This window comes from Odocoileus virginianus, chromosome 21 (assembly GCF_023699985.2).
Source record: "Odocoileus virginianus isolate 20LAN1187 ecotype Illinois chromosome 21, Ovbor_1.2, whole genome shotgun sequence".
NCBI lineage: Eukaryota > Metazoa > Chordata > Mammalia > Artiodactyla > Cervidae > Odocoileus > Odocoileus virginianus.
In genome coordinates, this window is record NC_069694.1 from 27,694,202 (window position 1) to 27,714,992 (window position 20,791).

At 40.5% G+C, this 20,791-nt stretch overlaps 1 protein-coding gene across 3 annotated transcripts in view; it reads right to left on the reverse strand.

The window, feature by feature from the left end:
• ABCG2 (ATP binding cassette subfamily G member 2 (JR blood group)) overlaps positions 1-20,791 on the reverse strand; it is a 132,428-nt gene that overhangs the window by 70,190 nt on the left and 41,447 nt on the right. The window contains exon 1 of one of the 3 annotated variants that reach the window (XM_020868973.2): positions 257-391. The exons of the other annotated variants lie outside the window; for them this stretch is intronic. The gene's annotated coding sequence lies outside the window, so the exon portion shown is untranslated. Of the gene's footprint in view, positions 1-256; positions 392-20,791 lie in introns of those variants that run through there. 3 annotated transcript variants of the gene reach the window in all.

Here is a 20,791-nt window from a genome sequence, read left to right on the forward strand (position 1 = left end):
AAATGGTAGAAAGCTTTTACAAAAACTCCCTGGCTCCTTTCCTCCTTCCAGCGTCTCCCCAGGGCTGTCTGACCGCCGGGGACTCCCTCTAGCATCTCGCGCGCTCGGGGCTCGCCCGGTAACGGCGCGGGATTCAGGACGCAGTCGGCGCCGGCGGCAGAGCCCGGCCGGGGGCGACTTGCCGGGACCGACGCCCGCGGCCCCGGCGGCAGCCCACCCACCGCGCCCGCGCTCCCCCCCAGCGCCCCGCACTCACCGGCGCAGCGGCTGACCTGGGAAGGCACTGGCCCCGGGTTACCGTCACGTCGGAGAGGGCGGGCGGCGAGCCGGCGGTCGGGGGGCCGACGAGCGAGCGCAGGCAGCGCCGGCTCCAGCTTCACTTGGCAAGCTTTAGACTGCTGACCAGGACGGCGCCCGGCAGCGGCCCCTCCCTCGCGCCCCAGCTCCCTCGGGGTCGATGCCCGAGGGCCCGTGAAAGGCGTGGCGCTGCCTGCCTGGCTGCGATAAGCGCCCAGCGTCTGGGCTGAGAGCACGCTAGTGTCATTAGTGGACCCCGCCAGGTACTGGACCTGACCGTCACCCGGCCGCGGGGAAGGGGTCAGGGAGAAGACTGTTCCTGGGCTTGTGGGGACAAAGCTACATCTCCTGCTTCCGGGGCTGGTATGAAATAGACAGTGGGGAGTACCCTTGGAGACCAGAAAATGCTACCCCTGGCGGGTCAATGCCTGGTCTGGCCTGGGCGGATTTGGCCACTGCCAGTGTCCCACACCCCTAAGTACCAGGGGACCCTGGCACCGAGGTTTTTTCCTGTCACACATATTGTCCACCCCCAGGGCAAGTAGGCTGTCTCTAATGAATGAGCTTCTGAGAAATGAGGTTCCTACGTCCCAGGGCCAATAAAATCAGGAACTGAATCTAAGGGTGTCCGGAGGGGTAAACAAAACTTTTTGAATGAAAATATTACAACGAATAGTTTAAAAAAAAGAAGAAGAAAAAAAAAAAAGAAAGAATTACAACAAATAGTTTAAATATGTTTCTCACAATCCTGTAATACATGCATCTGTTCAATAGTCTGATCGTGTAGAAAAGCTGTGAGAGTGTACAGATTCAGGAAAAGAGTTCATAACCTCTTCCTAACGCTTTCTCAAGCGGATCATTGCCATCAAATTCTGTTTGAAAATTTAAGATTAAAGCCAGCATTTCACAATTGCATTGTATTGCAAAAAAATGAGTCGTTTTAACTTTTAAGTTAACATTTTACTTTGGGCTAAGCTTCACAGGTGGCTCAGTGGTAAAGAATTTGCCTACTTAGTAGTAAAGAATCCGCCTGCAAGCAGGAGGCACAGGTTTGATCCCTGGGTCAGAAAGAGCCCCTGGAGAAGGAAATGGCAACCCACTCAGTCTTCTTGCTGCAGAATTCCATGGACAGAGGAGCCTGGTCGGCTGCAGTCCATGGAGTCAGAAAGAGTCAGACATAACTTAGAGACTGAACAAAATCAACTATTTTCAAATGCCTGTTTTCTCATTTAGTGTTTGGGTATTTTAGGTAACAGAATATTAGGGAGGAAGGAACCTAAAGACTACCTTCCTAATTTTAAGATGACCCACCTGGTCCAAATGAGGCCATTTTGCACAAGGTCAAAAGTTAGGAGGATAAATGGGGACTCAGTTTCTCAGACCACTGCCCTCTGCTCACCCTCTCTGAACAGAATAACTGCCCAGTATTCATACTGCCTGGTTATTAGGACAACTACTAACTGTTCTCTTTTTTTTTGACCCCACAGCACCCACTGTTTCAGCCAGAAGATCTTAGTTCCAGGCAGGGATCAAACCAATGCTTCCTGCAGTGGGAGCACGGAGTCTTAACCACTAGACCACCAGGGAAGTCCCTAGATGTGTTCTTAATCTAACAGTCTTTCCTTTCCATTTAACTAAGCTTTTTGTCCCTCTGTTATTACATATCAAGAAATAGATGAAAATCATCTGTACCCATCAGCCACAAACCATCTGCTTTTAGTCTTTTTCTCTGCATACATATTTTCTTTAAAAACAAAAATGGGCTTGTATACAAAGTACAGGGATGAACATCATCATCTCTGGAGTGAGATAGTCTGTGTCTGAATTCTGGCTGTCCCAAACCCTGGAGACCTGAACTAGTTCCTTAGTCTTTAAGTGGTTATTGGTAATCAGGGGAAAGGCTCTCTCAGGATAGTTACATTAAATGAGATAATGTGTGTAAAGCACTGATAATGTATGTAATGTCATTAGATAGCACTTAATAGATGCTGGGGCTTCTTAGGTACCTCAGTGATGAAGAATCCGCTGGCCAATGCAGGAGTCCATCCTAAAGAAAAGCAGTCCTGAGTGTTCATTGGAAGGACTGATGTTGAAGCTGAGTCTCCAATACTTTGGCCACCTGATACAAAGAGCTCACTCATTTGAAAAGACCCTGATGCTGGGAAAGATTGAGGGCAGGAGGAGAAGGGGACGACAGAGGATGAGATGGTTGGATGGCATCACCAACTCAATGGACATGAGTTTGAGTAAACTCTGGAAGTTGGTAATGGACAAGGAGGCATGGTGTGCTGCAGTCCATGGGGTAGCAAAGAGTCGGACACGACTGAGCAACTGAACTGAACTGAATGCAGGAGAGGCAAGAGACCAAGGTTCAATCCCTGGGTCAGGAGCTCCCCTGGAGTAGGAAACAGCAACCCATGCCAGTACTCTTGCCTGGAAAATTCTATGAACAGGGAAGCCTGGCGGGCTTTGTGGAGAGTCGGCACAACTAAGCGTGCACACAAACACTAGATGGTAGCTATTACTATTAATATTTTGTAAAACTGCTATTTTGCAACATGTTCATGGTTCATGGAATGACATGGTTCCCTGTCATTCAAATCTTTCTACAACTTTATATTTAATGGGCACATGGTATTCAGTGTTTGTTATGTACTTTAACCAATCTTCCTATTATTCACAAAATATCTTTATAAGCTCTGTCATTACACACACACTCAGGTAAATTCCAGACAAGGAATTGCTGAGGCAAAAGGTATGCTCATTTAAAAGTTTTTAATACATAGAGCTAAATTTCCCACAAAAAGTTGGTGCCAAATTCAGTCTCCCAACAATTTAAGGCTGCTTTGTGCTCAGTCCCATTTGACTCTGCCCTTGAAGTCATAGGCATACTTTACATGCCTTACAGTCAAATCGTAGACTTATCAAAGTCAGGATTTCCCAACTGAAAACTCTGAGGTCAACTGGAGTTCACACCTTTGACACACACATCATTGATGCTGTTCAGTAGCTAAGCCGTATCTGATTCCTTGCACCCCTATGAACTACAGCACATCAGGCTTGCCAGTCTTTTACTATCTCCTGGAGTTTGCCCAAACTCATGTCTCAGTCGGTGGTGCCATCCGGCCATCTCATCCTCTGTCTCCCCCTTCTCCTCCTGCCCTCAATCTTTCTCAGCATCAGACTACTAGAAAACCCATAGCTTTGACTATATGAACCTTTGTTCACAAAGTGATATATCTGCTTTTTAATATGCTGTCTAGGTTTGTCATAGCCTTTCTTTCAAGGAGCACATTTCCTTTAATTTCATGGCTGCAGTCACCATTCACAATGATTTTGGAGCCCAAGAAAATAAAATCTGCCACTGTTTACATTTTTTCCTGATCTATTTGCCACGAAGTGATGGTACTGGATACCACGATCTTAGTTTTTTGAATGTTAAATTTTAAGCCAGCTTTTTCACTCTCCTCTTTCACCCTCATCAAGAGGCTCTTTAATTCCTCTTTGCTTTTGGCCATTAGAGTGGTATCATTGGCGATCTTAAATGATCACTAGAAGGGCCGAGGTGTCACCATGCGTTTTTGTAGGCAGTGCACATAGTCATAACTAGATGATTCAGAAAAAATGCCTTCAGGAAGGAAGCCAATAGTCTTATTCATAAAATCACTTGAGCTGCCCTTTTGAAAATTCTAAAAATAACTGGGAGATTTTGCAGTGGGGGCAGGGAGGGAGCCTAATACTCCTTTCCAATCATCACACCAGTGAAGGGTGTTTGCTTGTATGGCTTTCACAGGGGTATCAGTGCTTGATGGAATGTCAGCAACAGATGGTCACAAATTAACATAATGTTGATAAAGTATAAAGGGTATGATTTATTATACAGAATGGCAACAAAAGTAAAAATCAAAAACAGTCTTCTCATTAAAGGAACAAACTTCCTGGGCCTATAATGCCATCAATCAGGCAACCCTATTATCAAAGCTCTTCTAGGGACCTATAAGAAGCTCTCTTCATCCTTCTCATAGAATTCTTAATATCCTCCAAACCTCTCCCAGCCCCCCTGAGCTCTCTCTATCTGCTTGCCTGGCTGCCAACTGCAAGGAAGTGGTAAGGACTTGGCCCATTCCTTAGTGTGTTCTTCAAGTGGTGAACACAGTTCCCCCTTAGCAAATTCAGGTGTCAGTTCAGTCCAGTCGCTCAGTCATGTCTGACTCTTTGCAACCCCATGGACTGCAGCACACCAGGCCTCCCTGTCTACCACCGACTCCTGGAATTTACTCAAATTCATGTCCATTGAGTCGGTGATGACATCCGACCATCTCATCCTCTGTCGTCCACTTCTCCTCCCACCTTCAATCTCTCCCAGCATCAGGGTCTTTGCAAATGAGTCAGTTCTTCACATCAGGTAGCCAAAGTATTGGAGTTTCAGCTTCAATATCAGTCCTTCCAATGAACACTCAGGACTGATCTCCTTTAGGATGGACTGGTTGGATCTCCTTGCAGTCCAAGGGACTCTCAAGAGTCTTCTCCAACACCACAGTTCAAAAGTATCAATTCTTTGGCGCTCAGCTTTCTTTATAGTCCAACTCTCATATCCATACATGACCACTGGAAAAACCATAGCCTTGACTAGATGGACCTTTGTTGGTAAAGTAATGTCTCTGCTTTTTAATATGCTATTGGTCATAACATTTCTTCCAAGGAGTGAATGTCTTTTAATTTCATGGCTGCAGTCACCATCTGCAGTGATTTTGGAGGACACAAAAATAAAGTCTGCCACTGTTTCCACTGTTTCCCCATCTATTTGCCATTTAAGTGATGGGACCAGATGCCATGATCTTCATTTTCTGAATGTTGAGCTTTAAGCCAACTTTTTCACTCTCCTCTTTCACTTTCACCAAGAGGATCTTTAGTTCCTCTTCACTTTCTGCCATAAGGGTGGTGTCATCGGCATATCTGAGGTTGATATTTCTCCCAGCAATCTTGATTCCAGCTTGTGCTTCCTCCAGCCCAGCGTTTCTCATGATGTACTCTGCATATAAGTTAAAGAAGCAGGATGACAATATACAGCCTTGACGTACTCCTTTTCCTATTTGGAACCAGTCTGCTGTTCCATGTCCAGTTCTAACTGTTGCTTCCTGACCTGCATACAGATTTCTGAAGAGGCAGGTCAGGTGGTCTGGTATTCCCATCTCTTTCAGAATTTTCCAAGTTTATTTTGATCCACACAGTCAAAGGCTTTGGCATAGTCAATAAAGCAGAAGAGGATGTTTTTCTGGAACTCTCTTGTTTTTTTTATGATCCAACGGATGTTGGCAGTTTGATCTCTGGTTCTTCTATCTTTTCTAAAACCAGCTTGAACATCTGGAAATTTATGGTTCATGTACTATTGAAACCTGGCTTGGAGAATTTTAAGCATTACTTTCCTAGCGTGTGAGATGTCAGGTGTCAGGCAGGGCTTATTATGGCCCTGGGGGCATTTGGGAATATAATATCTGTATTGGCTCCCAGTATATTTATTTTCACTACTACTTAAGTTGAAGAAAATAAAAACCAGTGCAAGAGGTTGTATGCACCATGACCACCCCACCATGGCTCTGCTTATCAGCTACCAGGGGCTTTCGATCAATTCAGTGAGAGAACAGTTAATATCTGAATAGAAACAGGGTATAAACAACACTTTCCAAAAGTCTCTCTATAAAAGGAAGGTGAGAGAAAGCAGTATATCGAAAGAGTATCTTGGGACTCATAGAAAATATTTCTTGTTTGGTTTAAATTAGGCCAGAATAGGTGTGCATGCCAAGAAGACAAGCCATAAAGAAGAAAAGGTGGTTTATCAGGTAACTTAGAAAACAGAATAGATTTAGAATTCAGAGAAATTAGAAAAGAAAAGCAAATATTATATATTTTTAAGTTGTGACCAAAGGGGAGGGAGTCAAGATGTGTCCTTATGTAGATAAATGTTTTAATTAGGGAAAAGAGAGAAAATTGAAAGAAATATCTTTGCTTCTTTCCCTAAAAGCCTACTTGTCTTTCCTAAAAGTCCTTTGTTTTCCCATAGGATCCCTTTCTCCCCACCCCACTTTCCCCTATTAAACTGGTCTATAAACCCCAGGACCTTATCTTTTTTCCTTTAATCTGTTGTCAATTAACTTTTAGCTCCTGCCCCAACACCACTAGACTTAAATTGGTAGATGAAAAGTGTTTCTTCCAAGGGACCTAAAGAGAGATTGCCGGGCACCAAGACTCCTAAGACTGGATTCTATAAATGTGGTGACATCAGAGTTACAAATGGACATGGCTTCCCCAGTCACAGAGAAGTAAAGCTAGAGCAGGTTAGAAGGCTGAATAAATTTGAGGATGTGGTTTTGCTGGGTGGGTAAGGCAATAGAAAAATAGAACGAGAGTTTGAGCAAGTTAAGTGATTCATCACAGAAAAGTGAAGGCATGAAGAGAGAGGTGGTAAGGGGATCTAAATTAGGGTCACTTGGAGGCTGAAGAGCTGAAACCAGAGGGTGAAGTCACTGAATTGGAAACTGGCATATTATATTAGCAATCCATGCTTGACAAGGTCCCATGGTTTGAACGTGACAGTAGAATTACAGAAATGGAAGAAAGGTATATCTGTCTTCTAGTGCTGAGTAAGAACTTGGCATCAGTTTAGAATCTTAAAGCAACACTCATTTATTATTTCACAATTCTGGAAGTCAGGAATCTAGGTGGGCTAGGCTGGGCTCTGCTTAGGCTAGCATGCATCCAAATCAAAGTATCGGTCAGGTGGATTCTTATCTGAAGACTTCCATCTGAAGAATCTGCTAAGGACGGTTGTTGGAAGAATCCATTTCTTTATAGTTTTAGGACTGAGGTCCCTGTTTCCTTGCTGACAGTCAACCATCTTCTTCAGGCTGCCCACATTTCTTCTCATGTGACTCCTCTCTATCTCAAAGTCCTCAAACTTCTCTCAGATTTCATCACCCTCTTTTCAAAGGGCTTGTGTGATTACATCAGGCCCATCTAGATAATTTTACTATTTTGGGGTGAACTCATTTGGAACTTCAGTCACAACTTCAGAATTTCTCAGAGCAGTTCCTAGATTAATGCTTGGTTAAGTGACCAGTGGACACTTGGACCCTGGCGGGTGAAGGGGATCTTTAGAATTCTACCTACACTGAAGGTTAAGTTGAGATCAAAGAACACAAAAGCTAGGGTGATGGATTGGTCATCTAAATAAACACAGACTCTACCAAGGTAGTGACCATCTTGGGAAGAAGAGAAATACCAAAATCCTATTATCAATGTCTTTTATGGGTATGGAGAAAAGAGGCTGGCATTAATACAGAGAGAGACAGCATAATGGGGGAGGGGGGAAGGGAGTGGTGAGGGAGCAGGGTGTGGTGGAGGTGTTGAAGACAGATGTGAAGCCAGATCACCTTGATTCTAATAATTTTATGTAGCAGACAAGAGACCAAATAATTCATTTGGTTGTAAAGTTCACAGAGGTAGTCAAGCCCTAAAAAATAAGCCTAGTAGAGGGAAAAATGTATATAATTAGGTACAGATAATTAACCTGCAGAGTTAGAAAGTGGGGCACAAAATGTAATATTTGTTCTTGAAAAATAAACTGAAAGTTTAAACGTTGAGAGTTCACCAAACTAAATTGTACATATCTATAAAGTCTTTAAACTTTTAAATTGAAGTATAATATACATATAGAAAATGTACAGAAAATCTAAGTAAACAGCTTGATGTATATTTACAAAGTAAGCACACTTGTATATCTGTTACTCAGATCAAATATATGAATATATATATATATATTTGTGTGTGTATTTGTTATATGTCAATTATATTTCAATAAAAATAAACAGGCCAAAAAAAAAAGACAAAACTCATGTATAGTGATAAAAGTAAGATGAGTAGTTATCTTTGGAAGGGACAATGACTAGGGTAGAACATAATGGGAATTTCTGGGATATTGATAATAAACAAATATAAAAATATGTATACATATATATATAGAGAGAAAGAGGTTAGGGTGGCAGATATACAGATATGTTCACTTTTTAAATATACATCAAATCATTTACTTAAGATTTTCTTTGCTTTTTCTGTATGTATGTTATATTGCAATTTAAAAGTTTACTTAAAAAAAAAAAAAAGTTTACTTAAACAAAAAACTTTATGAACACATGATATGGGGAAAAGAAAGATGAGGAGATGCTAGATTAAAACAAGTTGATTAAGTAGGTTTTATCATTGCAGAACACATATGCAGCATTTGCTCATGGAAGCTCTTCACCAAAAAGTAGCTCAATGGCCATATTCTTAGAAACATACTAACAGAAATATAAGAGAATCTTCTGGGGTCAAATGTGGAGGCCCTAAGACCAAACCAAGAGTGCAGATTTATCTGGAGAGTGAGAAACCATTGAAAGTTTAGGGTAGAGGGGTAACACTGTTAAAGTGGTGTTTAGGAAGAGTAATCTGCTTATGTATAGGATGGCTGGCGGATGTGGGAAAGCAGTGAACAGTCTGGAAGTGAAAAAAATAGACTGAACTAGAGTTTTATGGTGGAAAAAAATTTATGAGTAAAGAAACATCGTAAAGGAAGAATTTACAGTCCTGGTAACAGATAAAACATTGAATGTGAGAGACAAAGAAGGTGAAATGTCTTGTGGGCCGCTAAAGGGAATTACAAGAGTAGAAAGTATGTCTCTACCTCAGTGTATTTCCTAAATGTTGCCTTGCTCAGAGCCTTGAACACAACAGATACGTGATAAATATTTATTGACTGAATAATAAAAGTGAGTTTATCTTATGTAATTCAGGGGCTTATCCACCCTGACCTGAATGCTGTAAAAGTGGAGAAGGGTTTATTGACACTGACCTTTTTCATATGATACCTTACTGACTACTATAACATTTTATTGACTGTAGAGATAAGAATTCATTCGTGGGAGCAACTGAAGTTAAAGTGTAATGAGCATTAAATGACACATCACTCATTATATAATGCCTTAGATTTTTTTCACTTCTGGCTGTCATGCCATCTATTATAACAGATGATGTCAACAGAGCCAAAGCTTATAACATGAGATATTAGTCTTCTCCATGTCACCACCCATATTAGGCCAAGAAATATGCATTAATTATTCTATTTTATAACAAAGTCAACAGCCAGTCTAGATGTACCCAAGGTTCATCTCACCTCGACAGCTTTTGGTATTTGACCCTTGGGTGCCTCAATTTCTTTACCTCAAATTAAGGGTAATAATAACTATGTCACAGGGTTGAACAAAGACAATAAAATAATGTATATTTGGAAAACATAAGGTAGCCTCAATCTTTCCCCAATACCAATAATAGTAGCTAATGTTTATTGAGTACTTGGTACTTGCCAGGCAGTGTTCTAAGTGCCTTTAGGTTTTGTGCAGTTTTTTCTAAATCTCATTTAATCTTCACAGCAATGCCCTTAGGTAGGTTCTGTTAAAATTTTTATCTTGAAACTGAAGCATAGTGGGATTATGCAAAAACTGCTAAAAAATTTCTTTGGAGAGAGAATGTAAAATATTTGTTCACCCTTCAAAATCCCGCTCAGTCACAATGAATCAAAATAAAAGATGAAAAACAAGAAAATCCAGGCAGTTGCAAAATGGAGATGAATATCTCCATGAAAGAAACCCAAAGTAATGAGAATTACCAAGCTTGTGGGTTGAAGGTCTTGATTCCAGAAACAGGTAATGGTGGTAAGGAGCTTGGCTAAATAAAGGGGAACTTCACTGACAAAAAGCCGGGGCCCAGAACCAGGCTCTCTGCTTGAAGCCCAGGCAGGGATGAGGCTGCCCACTTATAAAAGGGTGGAGTGGGACTTCCCTGGTGGTGCAAAAACTCCTCGCTCCCATTGCAGGGAGTCCAGGTTTGATCCCTGATTGGGGAACTAGACCCCACATGCCACCACTAAAGACCCTGCATGCCTCAATGAAGACTGAAGATCCCATGTGCTGCAACTAGGACCGTCACAGCCAAATAAGTATAAAAAAAATGTTTAGAAATACACTATTTTCTAAAATAAAATAAAATAAATAAAAGAGTGTAGATAGTGGGAGAAAGTGCCTGTGGATGTGTGGTGTGGATGGAGATGTTGAGCCAGAGACACACCACCTGATGGTGAAGCCCCCAGCCCATCGTGCCTTGCTGGTGCCTCTAGGGGGCTCTGTGCCTCCATAAAGGGGGAGCCACTGGAGTGGACCTCTGACTGTGATGTGCCTGGTCTCACCTGTTGCCTCTCAGAAGGTCTCTAGCACTGCTGGATGAACTGTGGCGCCTCCGCGGCCTTCTGTTCACTAACAGACTGTTCCTCAACAGAAGTGTGAAATTCAAGCTACAATCCAGGCTGTAATCCAACCCAGTAATTTGTAAGACTGATAACGAAATAAATCATGTTAATCCCCAAATTAAAAAAAAAAGTACAGCTAAGCTCTGGCTAGGGATGTAGCCAATGGGATGCTCCATTGTAGGAACAGGAAGACACAACAGTCTGATGGGCCTTCTTCCTACTTCTTGTTTTTTAATCCCCTTTTCATATTTCCACATCTTACCTCCCTGTGGCTATACCTTGGATAACTTCCTCAGACATATCCTCCCAGTCACTAATTCTCTGTTGTTGTTGTTTAGTGCGAAGTCATATCCGACTCTTTGAGACTCCATGAACTGTAGCCCACCAGGCTCCTCTGTCCATGGGCTTTCCCAAGCAAGAATACTGGGGTGGGTTGCTCTTTCTTTCCATTAATCTTTCTTTTAACCTTCTATCCATTTGAATCCTTAATTTCAGTAAGTTTTTTTTTCATTTCTAAGAGTAATATTTTGTTCTTCTTCAAATTGGCCTAATCATTAGTCTCCTATTTTTGCCCATGTTTTCAATGTCCTTTTTTAATCTAAAAGCATTTCAAGTAGACTTATTTTTTTAGTTTAATTCTGATAATTAATCATAAAAGTTGAACTCTCTGTGGTTCTGGGTTTGCTATCTCTGGCTTGCTTGAGTTTTGTACTTTTTACTATGAGCTTTTTGTTGACTGTCTCCAGGAATTCTTTGAGGCCTGCTTGAGGGTATGCTCATCTGGAAAAGTCTATTTTTACTTCTCTCAGGCACCTGGGGATAGTACCTAACCTGATACTCTTTAAATTATAGGCTTGTGCTTTTGGATCAAGCAAAATATGTGGACTGAGTCCCCAACTATGTAACATCTAGCCAGTAGAAACCCAAGAAAATGTTGGGTTTTTTTTTTTTTTTTAACTTTCATTCGTAGGCCAGTCCAAGACAGAAACATGTTCCTGTGGTTCACCTTTAGGTTGCCCATTCTGAGGGTGCACCTCTCTTAGATCTAGGTCTTATGCTTCCATTCTACGTGAGTTCAGGCTTTGCTTCTGTCCCCTCTGTGCAATGCAGTTCAGAGCGTCAATAAAGACGGCTGGAGGCTTCAGAGGATCCCAGGCTCTAAAATTTAGTTTACCTGCCTACTGTGTACTCCATTCTGATCTTAGTGGGAATCATCCTATCAGTTAAGAGTGGTTTCAATATTTTCAACAAGTGCTACCACACAGCACATGGAACTCTGTTCAGTGTTATGTGGCAGCCTGCATGGGAGGGGAGCTTGGGGGAGAATGGACACATGGATATATATATGGCTGAGTCCTTTCACTGTTCACCTCAAGTTATCACAACACTGTTAATTGGCTATACCTCAATGGAAATAAAAAGTTTAAGTTAAAAAAAAAATAAGAGTGGTTTTAATAGTTTATCAAGCATTTTTAGATATTATGTAGCTGAGTAGTTTCAGGGCCTCTTAACTCTGCAATATTGCTGAAACTAGAAATTCTCAAATGTATCTGTCATCTTTTCCACTTTTTCTTACCACTGTGGTGGCTCAGACAGTAAAGAATCTGCCTGCAATGTAGGAGACCCAGGTTCAATCCCTGAGTCGGGAAGATCCCCTGAAGAAGGGAATGGCTACCAACTCCAGTATTCTTGCCTGGAGAATTCCATGGACAGAGGAGCCTGGAAGTCTACAGTCTCAAAGAGTAGGACATGACTGAACGACTAACACACACACACACGAAAATTTCCAAGCATTTCACAAGTAGAAAGAACAGTATGATGAATGACTATATGCTGATCTCAACTGGTAGTCAATTTTCATTTCACTGATACTCCTCTTTTCTCCCCCTTTCCCACAGATTATTTTGAAACAAATTTCAGACAACAAATAATTTTATTTTATAAATATTTTCTTTCATGTCTGAAGATGTGGATCTCAGTAATTTTCATTTTATCTCAAATATCATCTTTCACCAACTTTTAAAAAAATAATTTTATTTATTTATTTATTTATTTTTGGCTGTGCTGGGCCTTCACCGATGCCCGGTCTTTTTCTCTAGTTGTAGTGAGTTGGGGCTACTCTCTAGCTGCAGTCCGTGGACTTCTCATTGCTACAGCTTCTCCTGTCGCAGAGCTCAGGCTCTATGGCACACGGGCTTCTCTAACTGAAGCACCTGAGTTCAGTAGTTGCGGCTCCTGGGCTCTAGAGCATAGGCTCAACAGTCATGGTGCACAGGCTTAGCTACTCTGTGGTATGTGGCATCTTCCCAGATCAGGGATCAAACCCATGTCTCCTGCATTGGCCGGTGGGCTGCCAATCGATCCTGACAGGCTATAGTCCATGGGGTTGCAAAAGAGTTGGACAAAACCTAGCAACTACAACAACAATATTTAATATGGTACTGGAAGTTGTAGCTAAAGCAAATTAGGCAAGAAAAAGAGAGGCGACCAGACTTGAAGGAAGTAAAATGATTTCTGTTAATAGGTGACATTATTTTTTATGAAGAAAATGCTAAAGATGTCACAAAAAAACTGGTAGAGCTAATAAATTCATCAAAGCTTCAGCATACAAAGTTGATACATAAAAATAAGTTGATTTTCTATACTCTAGCAATGAACAATCTGAAAAGGAAATTAAGAAAACAATTTCATTTATAATAGCTTCAAAAAGAATAAAATAAATTTAACAACAAAGTGAAAGACTTGTACACTGTAAACTACAAGGCATTGCTATAATAAATTAAAGAAAACATAAATGAATGAAGAGACATCATGTATTCATGGGTTGGAGATTTAAGATTGTTAAAATGACAATACTACCCAAAATGATCCACAGATTGAGTGCAATTACTCTCTAAATCCCAATGTGTTTTTGCAGAAATAGAAAAACCCATTCTAAAATTCACACGAATCTCAAGGGACCCCAAATACCCAAAGTAATCTTGAAAATGAAGAACAAAGTGGTGGTCTCACACTTTCTGATTTGAAAAATTGCTGGAGAGTAACATCAGCATCATGGCAGTATAAGACGCTTTATTTCTCCCCCTCAATCTCCAGCTAGTAAGACATCCATAACTTGCCTCTGCTCAAACTACCAGGATGCTGGAGAGATCCACACATCTGTATATTTGAAGGTGGGTGGTTTGGAACACGTAGAGAAGGTGGGACTAGGGTAACAGTGGAGGCAGTGCCTACGACCCCAGCTTCTCTTCTGAAATGGCTAAGCCTGCAGTCCCAGAGAACCAGGTAGCATCTGTGGAGGCAGTGCATATCGCTTCCTGGTCATGGTAGACCCAGGCAGCAGGAGTGGCAGGGCCCATGACTCCGGTCCCTTAAGCCATGGTGGTGCCCGTGACCCTCATCCCCCTGCCCTTGGTGGTGCCTACAAACCTGACAACCCCAGGTGTGGTGGAGGCACCTGTGTGACCCCAGCTTCTCCCACCCAAATCCTCCTGCTGAGGCTAACCAAGTGACCCCAGGCACAGTGGGGCACCCATCATCCCAGTGCCCCTGGCAGCAATGACAGTGACAGCAATGGCACCAACATCAGCAGGGCAGCAAAGAGCCCAGAGGCACAAGCAGGGACCACAGGGGCACCTGTGACACCTCTGGCAAAGGCAGTGAAGGGTGCAAAGTGCCAATATTGCCAGAGGCGGCTCAGCAAGAAAAACCAAAAACTTGTGCTATAGCACCATCTGCTAAAAAACAGAAGAAAGACCTCTAATTAACAATCTGTTAAATTGTTAGAATCTAAGTAAACAAAACTTTACCTAAATTAGAAAGGGGTTTGCTACTTCAAATGCACCAGCAGAGAAACAACTCATCAAACACTGTGAAGAAACCCACAGTCACACAACATCACAAAAAGAAAATGACCAAACTTGAAGTCAAGGAAGATTGTGATCTAAATGAGAGAGAATTAAAAATAGCCATCATGAAAAAACTCGACTGGCATGAGAAAGCTCAGAAGGCAGTTTAGTGAGCCTAGTAATAAAAGTAATAAGCGGACCAATACTTTACCAAAGACATTGAAACTTTTAAAAAAGGACCAAATGAACTGCAGTGCTAAAGAACTCAATAAATGAGACAGAGAATGCACTACAAGTATTGAGAAATTCCATTTTCTCACAAAGAAGAGAAAATCAGTGAGCTCAAAGATAGAAATCTAGAAGTGATTTAGGCAGAAGAGGAGAAAGAACCAAAATCTTAAGAAATTGAAGAAACTCTATCCAAATCCATTAGAGAAGGCAACATAAAGAAAATGGGTATCCCAGGAGAAGAGAGAGAACATGGAGCAGAAAGCTTATTTAAAGAAACAGCAGCTGAGAACTCCCAAAGCTGGGGAAGGAACTGGAAATACAAGTCTACCAAGTTAACAGAATACCTAACTATCTTGATGCAAAAGGATCTTCTCCAAGACAGATTATATTAAAACTGTCAAAAGTTAATCATAAAGAAAGAATTTTATAGATAGCTAGTCCCTGGTAGCTCAGTTGGTGAAGAATCCGCCTGCAATGCAGGAGACCTGGATTCAATCCCTGGGGTCAGGAAGATCCCCTGGAACTGTGAATGGAAACCCATGCCATTATTCTTGCCTAGAGAATTCCACGGACAGAGGAATCTGCTGGCTACTGTCCATGGGATTGCAGAGTCGGACACGACCGAGTGACTAACACACACACAGGGGACAAAAGACCGTAACCTACAAAGATACCCCCATTAAGCTATCAGCAGACTTCTCAGCAGAAACTCTATAGAGCAAAAGAAGGTGGAGTGACACGTGCACCCCAATGTTCATCGCAGCACTGTTTATAATTGCCAGGACATGGAAGCAACCTAGATGCCCATCAGCAGACGAATGGATAAGGAAGCTGTGGTACATATACACCATGGAATATTACTCAGCCATTAAAAACAATTCATTTGAATCAGTTCTAATGAGATGGATGAAACTGGAGCCCATTATACAGAGTGAAGTAAGCCAGAAAGATAAAGACCAATACAGTATACTAACGCATATATATGGAATTTAAAAAGATGGTAACGATAACCCAATATACAAAACAGAAAAAAGAGACACAGATGTATAGAACAGACTTTGGGACTCTGTGGGAGAAGGCAAGGGTGGGATGTTCTGAGAGAATAGCATTGAAATAAGTATACCATCAAGGGTGAAACAGACCACCAGCCCAGGATGGATGCATGAGACAAGTGCTCAGGGCTGGTGCACTGGGAAGACCCAGAGGGATGGGATGGGGAGGGAGGTGGGAGGGGGGATCGGGATGGGGAACACATGTAAATCCATGGCTGATTCATGTCAATTAATAAAAATAAATGAAAGAAAAAAAAAAAAAAATAAAAAAAAGAAGGTGGAGTGATACATTTAAAATATTGAAAGATAAAAATTATCACCCAATATGGAGAAAAGGGAGCTTTGCTTTGCTTTGCACACTACTGGTGGGAATGTAAATTGGTGCAGCTTCTGTGAAAAACAGTACAAAGGTTTATCAAAAAGCTAAAAATAGAACTACTTTATGACCCAGTAATTCTACTCCTCGGTATATACTCACCCCCCCCAATAAAACCAAAACCATTAATTAAAAAAAATACATGAACTCCAATGTTCACAGCAGCAATATTTACAATTGCCAAGATTTGGAAACAATCTAAGTGTCCATGAATGGATGAATGGATAAAGAAGATGTGGTATATATATTCAGTGGAAAAATACACAGTCATAAAAATAATCTTGCCATTTGCAACAACATGAGTGGATCTATAGGGTGTTATGCTAAGTGAAATAAATCAGACGGAGAAAGACAAATACTGTATACCCTCATGCATATGTGTAATCTAAAAAACAAACACAAAAATGAAAACAGACTCATAGACTCAGAGAACAAAGGGTGGGTGCCAGAATGGAGGGTGGGGGAAGAAATATTTTAGTATATGTGCTGCCGAAGCGAGCACATGGGGGAAGAAATAGACAGAGGAGATTAAGAGGTACAAATCTCAGGTTATAAAATAAATAAGCATGGGGATGTAATATACAGTATATATGGTTAACAATACTGTAATAATTTTGAATGAGAGATGGTTATTAGACTTATCATGGCAATCATTTCATAATATATGCAAATGTCAAGTCACTATATAGTACACCTAAAACTAAATAATATTGTATACCAATTATATTTCAATTTTTAAAAATGGTATTAGGAAAAATAAATCTATGTGCAAAAGAATGAATATGGAAACTTTCTTTACACCACAGACAGAAAACTAACAAGATGGATAAAAGAACTAAACCTGAGAGCTAAAACTATAAAACTTTAGAAAGAAGCATAGGAGAAAATCATTCTAAGAATAGATTTGGCAATGATTTCTTCAATATGACACTATTGCTTACCTTACAGTACACTTTCCCTCCTTGGCCTATGACCACTACATGCCAATAGCAACCCTCAGACATTATGACCACCAAAATGGGTACCAGACATTTCTAAACATCATCTGAGACAGGGGCAGGGGGATGTACTGCTCTCACTTGAAACCCCTGCAAGACTGAAAAAAGATTTGTGTGATGTTAATAACATATTTGCAGAGTTGGAAGGGAAAACTTCATCTAGTGGGGTATCTTTTTTGACAACTATCCTTAACATAGAAAGTTAAACTGGCTAACTGACCCTTTGGGAACTTTATTTAAAAATTCTTTTTTAATATAAGAATTATGTGTCTCGTTTCAAGTGATTCAAACAGTTCAGAAATTTTAAAAAATGAGTGAAAAAAAAATTCACATCTCTTCATGGGATTTCCCAGGCAAAAAGACTTGAGTGGGTTGCATTTCCTTCTCCAGGGGATCTTCCTGACCCAGGGATTTAACCCACATCTCCTGCTTGGCAGGCAGATTCTTTATCATTGAGCCACCTGGGAAGCCTTTGTTGAATAGAAGTGACAAAAGCAGGCATTTTTGTCTCATTCCTAATTTTAGGGAAAAGACTTTGCCTTTCACCATTGAGTAAGATGTTAGCTATGGGTTTCACATATATGGTCCTTAGGTTAAGGAAGTATCCAACTACTTCTAGTTTGAGGTTTCTTTCTTTTTAATCATGAAAGGTACTGAATTTTGTCAAATGCTTTTTCTGCACAATTAAGATGATCATGTAATTTCTTCCCTTCATTATGTTACTATGGTGTATTACATTGATTTTCCTATGTTGAACCATCCTCATATTCCAGGGTTAAATCCCACCTGGTCATGGCATATAATCCATTTAATGTGGTGCTCAATTCAATTTGCGAGTATTATATTAAGAACATTTGCATCTATATTCACAAGGGATAGTGGCTTAATTTTCTTTTGAGTGTCTCTGTATGGCTTTAGTATCAGGGGGCTGTTGGTCTCACAGATAAATTCAGTTCAGTTCAGTTCAGTTCAGTTCAATTCAGTCACTCAGTCGTGTCCGACTCTTTGCGACCCCATGAATCGCAGCACGCCAGGACTCCCTGTCCATCACCAACTCCTGGAGTTTACTCAAACTCATGTCCATCAAGTTGGTGATGCCATCCAGCCATCTCATCCTCTGTTGTCCCCACTCCTCCTGCCCCCAATCCCTCCCAGCATCAGGGTCTTTTTCAATGCGTCAACTCTTCACATGAGGTGGCCAAAGTATTGGAGTTTCAGCTTCAGCATCAGTCCTTCCAATGAACACCCAGGACTGATCTCCTTTAGGATGGACTGTTTGGATCTCCTTGCAGTTCAAGATGAATTAGGAAGATTCAATTTTTTGGAAGAGTTAGTTATTTAAATATTTGGTAGAGTCTACCTGTCAAGCCATTTTGTCCATTGCTTTTCTTTGTTGGGGAGGTTTTTAATTACTGATTCAATCTCCTTCCTAGTTATAGGTCTATTCAGATTTTCTATTTCTTCATGACTTGGTTTTGGCAGATTGTATTTTTCTAGCAATGTGTCCACCTTACCTAGGTTACCCAATTTGTTGACAAACAATCCTTCATAGTATCCTCTTATATTATCTTTATTACTATAAAATTTATAGTAATGACATCACTTTCATTTCTGATTTTAGTGATTTCTGTTTTTCCTTAGTCAATATAGTTAAAACTTTATTGATCTTTCCAAAAAAACAACTTTTTGTTTCATGGTATTTTTATACTCAAAAATATACCTCCTTATAAAATATGTTAGAGTACTTACTCCATAATTTTATAACTGCTACTTATGTATTTTTTTATAAGAGTGAGAATTAATTTTTAAGGCTAGTATCTAGTTTTAAATAGGTACTCAATAAATTCATTGTTAAATGAATGAATAAGTTTAAAAAGGTAAACAAAAAGAAATATACATAAATCACAAATGCAAATGAGGCATGGCCTAGTCTGAGGTAAATGTACAAAGTTAACCCTCAAATACTGAACACAATACAATTCCCTTATCAGCATTAGTTTTATTTCTTTGTTAGTATTTACAACAGTCATTGAGGTGGATTTCTATTTTTAAAGCCTGGCTTCTACAGAGTTTAGCGTTCTTCCTAACTCTTCTTTGAAGTTTAAACTGTTTTTTATCATGAGCCAGCAAATAAATCCCTAGTCTTATCAGGAAACATTGATTTTTTTGTACTCCCTGCCTTAACTGAACTTACAACTCCTGGTGTTTTTGTTTGTCCTCAAATTCAGCTGTGCCTCCAGTGCTCCATTAAACCTTTCATACGGCATTGCAATTAAGTCATTCAAACATGTAGGAGTTTATTTACAGAATTAGAAGTGTTAATTCTGCTTAATTTTCAGGTCCTTTCCAACTCCATCAGCCCATGATTCTGCTAAAAATGAGATACTCAGCTTGCTGAGTTGAAATGCCACTCAAACACCTCCCACCAGTAGGTTGCAAATTATGGTCTAATAATCCTAGAATACCAAGAAAAGGCTTCAGGACTTCACAAATCTTTTATTTAAATATTGTTTTTAAACTATTTTAGCCATTAAAACAAACAAACAAAAAAGAACAGACTAGTCACAGACTGACAGAAAGTATTTCCAAATTGTATATCTCATAACAACCTCTATGATTGAGGTTGTTAATCCTCAATGATTCCCCCCCACCCCGCACCATAATAAACATATAAATATTACCTACGCCTTTTAAAAAATGTATGGAGTAGAACAATTTGCATTCAAAATATATAAAGAATCCTTACCACTCAATACCATTAGGTTGGTGCAAAAGTAACTATGGTTTTGCACTGTTGAAATTTGCTGTTTGAAATTGGAATACATTCTTGAATAAATGTGGTTATGTTATACATCGTTTTAATGCACATTTCTCATTTTATGTTTTCTGCTAATGATTTATTACTTGCTGTTTATTTTATATTTATTTTGGACTAGGGAAAAGATGTTAGACAAAAAGTAAATTCAAGCAGTTTTCTTATTCAAGTTCAAAATGGGTCGTAAAGCAGCAAAGACAACTTGCAACGCAAACAAGGCACTTGGCGCAGAAACTACTAAGGAATGCACAGTGCAGGGGTAGTTTAGGAAGTTTTGCAAAGGAGACAAGAGCTTGAAGATAAGGAGCACGGTGACCAGCCACTGGAAGTTGACAACAACCAACTGAGAGGATCATCACAGATCGGAGCTACAGAAGGAGCAGGGGCTACTCTCTAGGTGCAGTAGCTGTGGCGCCTGGGCTCTAGAGCACAGGCTCAGCAGTTGTGGTGAGTGGGCTTAGCTGCTCTGCGGTTGCTGTTTCAGCAGCAGGGTCAGCCAGAGAACTGTGTGATCTCCACTCCTGTCTTGCCCGCATAGCTGGCAGAGTGACCTCATTTGCTAGTCAAGGAAGAAGTCTTTATAGTCTCATGGATTTTTGCCCAAACCCATCCTTTGTATCACTTCTTTCCTTCTGTAACATACCTTAGTACATTATGATGTAACTGACTATCCCTTGTCACCACTTTATCAATGAGGTCAGCTACCCTACCCCAGGGCCTGTTTCACACCTGCTTAGTCCACTTGGTACAGCTCACCTGTATCTGTTTCAAAAGAGCATTGTTCACCTTATCAACTCCAGAAAAAAAGGAAGTTTTAAATCCCATGGAGTCAATCTGT